This window comes from Bison bison, unplaced genomic scaffold (genome assembly GCF_000754665.1).
Source record: "Bison bison bison isolate TAMUID 2011002044 unplaced genomic scaffold, Bison_UMD1.0 scf7180017864465, whole genome shotgun sequence".
NCBI lineage: Eukaryota > Metazoa > Chordata > Mammalia > Artiodactyla > Bovidae > Bison > Bison bison.
In genome coordinates this window covers 3,872,289-3,881,447 of record NW_011495026.1, presented here as the reverse complement: position 1 = coordinate 3,881,447, position 9,159 = coordinate 3,872,289, and the positions used below count along the sequence as shown (strand labels likewise).

Genomic DNA, 9,159 nt, shown 5'->3' with positions numbered 1-9,159 from the left:
TGGGATGCAAATGTCTTTTTGAGCTGCTTAATAGCTAAGGTAAAAAGTGAAACATGATAGGTTAAAACATCACATTCAGTTAAAGCAATGGCAATTCAGTTTTTTAGGAGAAAGGAAACTTTTATTGTTTCTTAGGTCTGTAAGACATCTGTATGGGTTTTCATGTGTGGTCAAGTGCCACATGGACATCTTTAATGTTCCTCAATAAACATGATAGTGGATACGGTCAGTAGTGTCCTCTACCATTCTTCTATGTAAACCAAAGATATAACAGTATACATCATTCAAAAAGGTGATCTGAAGGAAGACAGTTCAGTTCACTTCAGTGGCTCAGTTGTGTCCAGCTCTTTGCAACCCCATGGACTCCAGCATAAGCCTGTCCATCACCAACTCCCGGAGGTTACTCAAACTCATCTCCATTGAGTTGGTGATGCCATCCAACTGTCTCATCCTCTGTCATCCCCTTCTCCTCCAGCCTTCAATCTTTCCCAACATCAGGGTCTTTTCAAATGAGTTAGTTCTTCACATCAGGTGGCCAAAGTATTGGAGTTTCAGCTTAAACATCAGTCCTTCCAATGAACATTCAGGAGTGATTTCCTTTAGGATGGACCGGTTGGATCTCCTTGCAGTCTAAGGGACTCTTAAGAGTCTTCTCCAACACCACAGTTCAAAAGCATCAATTCTTTGGCACTCAGTTTTCTTTATGGTTGAACTCTCACATCCATACATGACTACTATAAAAACCATAGCTTTGACTAGACGGACCTTTGTTGGCAAAGTAATGTCTCTGCTTTTTATTTATTTTTTTAAATTTTATTTTATTTTTAAACTTTACAATATTGTATTAGTTTTGTCCAACATCAAAATGAATCCGCCACAGGTATACCCGTGCTCCCCATCCTGAACCCTCCTCCCTCCTCCCTGTCTCTGCTTTTTAATATGCTATCTAGGTTGGCCATAGCTTTTCTTCCAAGGAGTAAGCATCTTTTAATTTCATGGCTGTAGTCACAATCTGCAGTGATTTTGGAGCCCCCCAAAATAAAGTCAGCCGCTGTTTCACCATCTATTTGCCATGAAGTAATGGGACCAGATGTTATGATCTTTGTTTTCTGAATGTTGAGTTTTAAGCCAACTTTTTCACTCTCCTCTTTCACTTTGATCAAGAGGCTCTTTAGTTCTTCACTTTCTGCCATAAGGGTGGTATCATCGGCATATCTGAGGTTATTGATATTTCTCCCGGCAATCTTGATTCCAGCTTGTGCTTCATCCAGCCCAGCATTTCTCATGATGTATTCTGCTTATAAGTTAAATAAGCAGGGTGACAATATACAGCCTTGATGTACTCCTTTTCCTATTTGGAACCAGTCTGTTGTTCCATGTCCAGTTCTAACTGTTGATTACTGACCAGCATACAGATTTCCCAAGAGGCAGGTCAGGTGGCCTGGTATTCCCATCTCTTTCAGAATTTTCCACAGTTTGTTGTGATCCACACAGTCAAAGGTTTTGCAATAGTCAGTAAAGCAGAAATAGATGTTTTTCTGGAACTCTCTTGCTTTTTTGATGATCCAGCAGATGTTGGCAATTTGGTTCCTTTGCCTTTTCTAAAACCAGCTTGAACATCTGGAAGTTCATGGTTCACATATTATTAAATTCTCCTGGCTTGGAGAATTTTGAGCATTATTTTGCTAGCGTTATTTTGCATGCTATACATGGACATCATCAGATGCTCAACACTGAAATCAGATTGATTATATTTTTTGTAGCCAAAGATGGAGAAGCTGTATACAGTCAGCAAAAACAAGACTGGGAGCTAACTGTGGCTCAGATCATGAACTCCTTATTGCCAAATTCAGACTTAAATTGAAGAAAGTAGGGAAAACCACTAGACCATTCAGGTATGACCTAATCAAATCCCTCATGATTATACAGTGGTAGTGAGATATAGATTCAAGGGACTAGATCTGATAGAGTGCCTGGTGAACTATGGACAGAGGTTCGTGACCTTGTACGGGAGATAGAGCAAGACCATCCCCAAGAAAAAGAAATGCAATAAAGCAAAATGGCTGTCTGAGGAGGCTGTACAAATAGCTATGAAAAGAAAAGAAGCCAAAAGCAAAGGAGAAAAGGAAAGATATTCCCTGCAGAATTCCAAAGAATAGCAAGGAGAGATAAAAAAGCCTTCCTCAGTGATCAATGCAAAGAAATAGAGGAAAACAACAGAATGGGAAAGACTAGAGATCTCTTCAAGAAAATTAGAGATACCAAGGGAACATTTCATGCAAAGATGGGCTCAATAAAGGACAGAAATGGTATGGACCTAACAGAAGCAGAAGATATTAAGAAGAGGTTGGCAAGAATACATAGAAGAACTGTACAAAAAAGATCTTCACGACCCAGATAATCACGATGGTGTGATCAATCACCTAGAGCCAGACATCCTGGAACGTGAAGTCAAGTGGGCCTTAGGAAGCATTACTACGAACAAAGCTAGTGAAAGTGATAGAATTCCAGTTGAGCTATTTCAAATCCTGAAAGATGATGCTGTGAAAGTGCTGCACTCAATATGCCAGCAAATTTGGAAAACTCAGCAGTGGCCACAGGACTGGAAAAGGTCAGTTTTCATTCCAATCCCTAAGAAAGGCAATGCCAAAGAATGCTCAGACCGAAGGAAGACAGTGGATTTCATATGCAACTCTATGATAATCCAGGGAATAAAGTGAGCCATCTAGGGAAATGGCTTATGTTCTTCAAGATGTATACCTTGCATATTTCCTTCATCTGGACTTTTGGTAAAGGTTGAGCAGGAATTTGGTAGATACATTAAGATGAGGGGGATCTTTTCACTACAGTGACCATTTTAAATATCTTACAATTTTATACATCAACTGTACCTCAATAAAGGGCTTCCCTGGTGGCTAGTGGTAGATAATATTCCTGCCAATGCAGGAGACATGGATATGATCCCTGGGTCAGAAAGATCCCCTGGAGAAAGAAACGGCAACCCACTCTAGTATTCTTGCCTGGGAAATCCCATGAACAGAAGAAACTGGTGGGCGACCGTCCATGGGGTTGCAAAAGGACTGAATACAATTTAACGACTGAACAACAAGTACCTCAATAAAGCCTGAATTTTTTTTTAAAGTTGAACAGGAGAAAATTAAATACACAAAATCGTGCATAGCCTGACATTCAGATATTCTCTGTAGTTGTCTAAGAGAAGACTTTCAGAATCAATCACAAATGGGAGGATGGCAACCTTTACAAAAACCTGAAGGCCTGGTGTCATGGGCATAATTTTGATTTCAACTTCCAGGACACTGAAGTTTAAAGACTTACCTTAAAGACTTAGTTGTTGTTTTAGTCACTAAGTCATGTCCAATTTTTTTTTAAATTGAACTTGAAGATGTTTATTTGGTTCTATTTTTGGTGGAAAAAAGGTCACATATGTTATTTAGCGCAGTCTCGTGAAATACACAAAGTGATACTGGTTAGGAACATTTTCTCCTCCTAGTCCATTTCTGAGGACTAAATCATGAATTGCTCCTCTGGAGGAATCCTTCCTGCAGTGGGTAGGCACCAAGTCTAACGTTCATTAATTTTCTCCTTTCAGTATGGGCAGCAACTCCCCATTTTCTTTCCGTTCCTTAACGATGTCCAATCCTCTGACAAGCTCCCCCTTCACATTCAGCTGAGGGTACGTTAGCCAGTTGGAGTAAGCTTTTAATCCTTGCTGAACTTCTTCATCCTCCAGTATATCATATGTCTCATATTCAACCCCAGTACTATTTAATATTTCCAGAATCGTCTGCTGAAGCCACTCTCAGCTTCCTGTTTGTTTCCTTTCATAAAGAGCATCAGAGAAGCTTCATTTGTCCTTACTTTGAGCCTTTCCTCTAACTTGGGGGCTTTGGGGCAAATCATATCTAGTTCTTTAGATGCTTCTAGCTCCTTAATTATATCAAGTCCTCCTATGAGCTCTCCAGAAACATAGAGCTGGGGATACGTGGGCCAATTGGAATAGGTTTTGAGGGCCTGGCGAACTTCATCTGAGAAGATGTGGAAACTGCTAAACTGAATATTATGTTTGTTAAGAATTTCCACCATCTACTTGCTGAAACCGCAGCGTGGCTCCTGAGGTGTTCCTTTCATGAACAGGATGCAGGGGGCAGCGAGAAATAACTTCTTCAGGGGCCGGTTGAGGTCTTCCTTCAGGTGCTCACTACCACTGGGTGAGAAGGAGCCACCAGACGCATGTTGCTAAACTTTTTTGGTCAACTCTGGGGCCATGGGCACCATCTAATCAGTAGATTTTCTGAGAATTCTTGAAAAACAGGAAGGTGGGAACATAACTATTTTCATATTTTTCAGATACTTCAGGAACAGTTTCTGCTTCCAATTTCACGAATGAAACTTGTGGGTGCTCTTTGGCGAGCTCTGCCATCACGTCGTTCATCTGAGCACGCTGAGGAGCTCATGGTGCCCAGAAATGGACCACAAGAAAGGACTTGGCTCTGAGGCGCAGCAGCTCCTCAAACTGCCGGGCTGAGCCTACCTCTACCACAGCTGCCACCACCTCAGCCACCCCTGCTGCCATGCTGCCCATCATGTCCAACTCTCTGCAACCCCATGGACTGTAAGCCTTATGGTGGAAACACTATGTATATGCCCCAAATCTATGAGATTCACTTTGTATTATGTTTGTTTGTTGTTTTGTGTGTGTGTGTGTGTGTTGGCCTCACCACTCAGCATGTAGGACCTTAATTCCCTTGACCAGGGATTGAACTTGTGCCCTCTGCATTGGAAGCACAGAATCTTAACCATTGGATTGCCAGGATCCCTTTAAAGTGTACTCTCTGTTGAATGTAGCATTTTATGTAATAGCTTGAGTATATCAAATGCATTGTTCACATCTTAGATATAGGAATTGTATAGAACTTTATATGCCACTTTGAGAGAAGGCTACGGATGAGGAAATTTTAAATTAATTGAATTTAAATCAAACTCACTTTTCTGGAATTGACTACAATTATGGTTTCAACCACCAGAGTTGTATCAGTTATCTAGTGTTGCATAACAAATCATCCCACATGTTAATGGCTTAAAAAGCCATCATTCATTTTCTCACAGTTTCTATTGGTTGGCATTGGGCCAGACCTAGCTGGAGAGACTCGTCTGCCATTCTTGCCTGAGGTCACTCTCGGAACTGCAGTTATCTGGGGATTGCCTGAGACTAGACCATCCAACATGGCCTCATTAATAGGTCTGCTGCCTCAGATGGGACATTTGGGCCTTTCTCTCCACAGTCTTCTTCACAGAATGGTGGAAGCTTTCCAAAAAGATAAGAGCAGAAGCTGTGAGGCCTCTTGAAGTAAAGACCAGAAGTCACTTGGCCCTTCTACTACATTCTGTTGGTCAAAGCAAGTCACAGGACCCTTCCATATTCAGGGAGTGCAGAAATGGATTCCACCTCAGTGTGAATAGCTACAAAGAACTTGGGGCCACTTTACATCCATTATGAAGGGAAATGCAAGTTCAAAATAGAGATTTAATTGGTTACAGGTTTATAGGAAAAAAAGAAGTTCTATATATTATACTCTTGATTATATGGTTTGACTATGTAACTGCTCCATTTGGTCTCAAAGGGGCTGTGTTGAACAGAGTGTTCATGTCTTTGTGAGGTATGTTTTGACAGGATTGGGAGCTTGCAGAAAGGGTGTCTTCCTGACTCTTTGCAGTGAGTTATTTCTTGGCTGCCTCAGCTCTTGGTAGATGCCCAAGAAACCCATCTTTAGAGCCCCATAAGCTTAGGCCCTGTTTTGAGGGGATATGCAAAGAGTATGGGGCTTCCCTGGTGGCTCAGTCTGTAAAGAATCAGTCTACATGCAGGATGATCCCAGAATCAGGAATATCCCCTGGAGAAGGAAATGGCAACCCACTTCAGTATTCTTGCCTGGGAAATCCCATGGATAGAGGAGCCTGGCGGGCTACAGTCCTTAGGGTCACAAAGAGTCTCGGATACAACTTAACAACTAAACCACCACCACCACATAAACAGTATGACTTTTGAAAAGCCTAGGGTCATAATTTATTTAAGTTCTAAAAGGGTAAAACTTTTGTAAAATTATCTTTTCTTTATGTGAAGTTCACAGTATATGATTTGTTTTAGCAAGGTAAGGCCTGGCTGAAGGTAAATGCAATGGAAGTCCTGGTGACTGCCAAGTTAATGTACAGGCACAAAGCCAGCGCAGAGGGAAATGTTAAACACTCTTATTTCAAATACCACATCCAAAATGACATAGGGCAGGGCAGAATTGGAGTTTGGAATATCCTCTGAAGAATCAGTGTAGAAGAGCTTGTAGTTTATACCAGGAAACTTTCCTGTGATCTCACGAAAATAAAATTTTCTGCCCCTAGGAATGAAGGCAGGGGAATAATTCTTTATTTGAAAAATGCTATGTTGGCCCTTTTCCTCTCTTTGCGTTGCCTTTCCTTCTGCCCCAACACATCAGATCAGTCCTATCTCCCCCAGGATTCTCTGGGAACTCACATCTGGTGTATAAAAAGGATTTGGATCCTGTATTTCTGCCAAGTTAGACAAACGTGAGCACAGCAAGATGTGGGAGGCAAAGGAAGCGATTGTTTTCTACCGCACCATTTTAACTTTCCTTCCGACTTTCAGCTCTCACATTCACAGTGCCATTTGTAAAAGTGAAAATTCAGTGTCTTTGCTGGGCCCACTTGAGTGTTCCACCCTTTTCCTTTGCTAGCTATATTTGTATGAAGAGACACACCATTCATTTATTTAGCCTTGGTATCCACTTGAAAACTCTCACCAGGACTCAGACTTCTGTTCTTCTTTCTTCTAAGGCACTGTATACGTTTTTCGTCCTCTGAGCACCCTGGCAAGTGTGCTGACAGTGATGTTATTCTCTCAAGAGTGCAAACAATGTTTTCTGCCTGTCCATGGCTTCACACTCTGTCTCTCACTGAGGCCTGGTCAGGCAAGCTGTGGGTATACTTCTTGAGAAGGCTGATTGTTGTGAAAAACCTTTGCCACATAAACAGAAGTAAGGATTGGATCTTTCAGATATGATTGTCAGCAACTTTTCTCTTATAACCTCTAGAACACCATTGCATCAGTTCAGACTTGTAACTGGGAAGAAATATTAATTCAAAGACTTAATCGGCTAAGAATGAGGAGTACTTTGCAGCTTGGTGGATGGCAAAAGAACAGAATGCCCCAGGAGCATCTGCCTTGTTTCCCAATATTTAGAAGATTCACAGACTGACTAGTCTGACTCAGACTCATAAAGGTGAGTTTTCCCAGAGGAAGCTAGAGTGAGCCTCACCTTAGGTCTTCTGCCTTTTGGAGCACTCTCAGGGGCTTCTGTATTTCTGGATTTAACTTATCAATAAAAAGTAAGTATTGCTTTACCACAAACCTAATTTAGCTAAAATTATTTATTCATTTGTTCATTAATATTTATAAGCAGGTACTGTCCTAGGGCTAGAGACACAAAGATAGATAAGACAGAATTTCTGCTCCTAAGAGTTAATGTCATAGGGTGAGGATCTAAGACAGGGAAGTGGGAGAGATAAAAATAGATGTTGATAATACAGAACCCTTTCCCCCACTTTTTTATAATGTGAAAATATACTCTCTTCTGCTATGGCAAGTAAAGGTTTAATTGATTCATTTATTTAATCAGCAAACATTTGCCAATTGCCTGCTTTGCACTAGGAATTGTATCAGATTCTATGTCTCCTTAAAGAACAGCCTGAGGGTAACATAAGGAAGATCAAAGCAGCAGTCTCCCTCACCTCCCTTTGCCCTCTCCCTTGCTCTCTCACCTGGCCCTCTGCGGTGGGCTCCAACAGCACCAGATGAGGTGGCAGCACTTCCTAACCTTTTTTGGGTCCAAAAGAGGAGATGCCCTCAAAGGGGAACTTCAAAAGGAAGTAGAACTGCAATGTAAACATCACCTTCAACCATGCCAATCATTTGTCCTCCCTTGCTTTTCTTTAAACATACATGCTGCTTCATTCAAGGCAGTGAGGCAGCAACTCAAGTGGAAGAAGGGAAAAATAGAACAGTCAGAGTATGGTAGCTTTGCCAAAGACTGTTTACATCTTTGGTGAGTCACCACCTTTAGTAAATGAAAACCAAGCCTCAAAAATGAATGGAGGCTACCTAGGGTAGTAATGGGTATGACCCACATAAGGCGGAGTCTTATCTCTTTCTCCTCTTGATACCCAGTGAAGACATCTATACAGATATTTACATAATGCTTTTTAGTTCACCAAGCACTTCCCTCCCCCACCCCAAGGCCCCAGATGCATTAGTTCACTGAACCATACAGAAAAAGAGAAGAACTACTTGGGTACATAAATGTAGATATTTCTTTTAGGTACTGAGGAGTAGATTGAAATCATTATATGGAAAATGAGACTTGAAATAGTTGAAAAAAGAAGAGGTAGATTTTATTTGTAATATTACAGAAATATTTCCAAAATACATGAGTGGGTTAAACAAATTACATTTTTTTTTTTTTAATTTAGCTGGGCCAGGCCTTAGTGGTGGCATGTGGGATCTTTAGTTGCAGCATGTGGACTCTTGGTTGCGACATGGGGGAATCTCGTTCCCTGACCAGACACTGAACCTGGCCCCAGTGTTGAGAGAACAGTCTTAGCCACTGGGCCACAAGAGTCCCTGTTCTAAACAAATTCGCAAAGTAACACACAGTAGTAGGATGCCATATATGGTTTTCAAAAAGGAGGTGAAAATGATAATAGCTAGGGCTTCCCTGGTGGCTCTGACTGTGAAGAATCTCCCTGCAATGCAGGAAACCTGGGTTTGATCCCTGGGTCAGGAAGATCCCCTGGAGAAGGGAATGGCTATCCACTCCAGTATTCTTGCCTGAAGAATTCCATGGACAGAGGAGCCTGGCAGGCACAGTCCATGGGGTTGCAGAGTCAGGATGTGACTGAGTGACTAACACAGAGACGATACTTTGCAGTACTTACTACGTGCCGTACCGGACACCGTTCTCCAAGAGCTTTACGTAGGCGCACTCACTGACACTCAAAGCATCTCCGTGACTTGGGTACTATGATTATCATTCCCATATTACAGACTTGAAAACAGCGTGGAGAAGTTGA

The 9,159-nt window shown here is 41.6% G+C and overlaps 1 pseudogene; it reads right to left on the bottom strand.

Moving 5' to 3' along the window:
• Positions 1-3,592: 3,592 nt before the first annotated feature.
• LOC105003213 lies at positions 3,593-4,603 on the bottom strand (annotated as a pseudogene).
• Between the last annotated feature and the right edge of the window lie 4,556 nt (positions 4,604-9,159).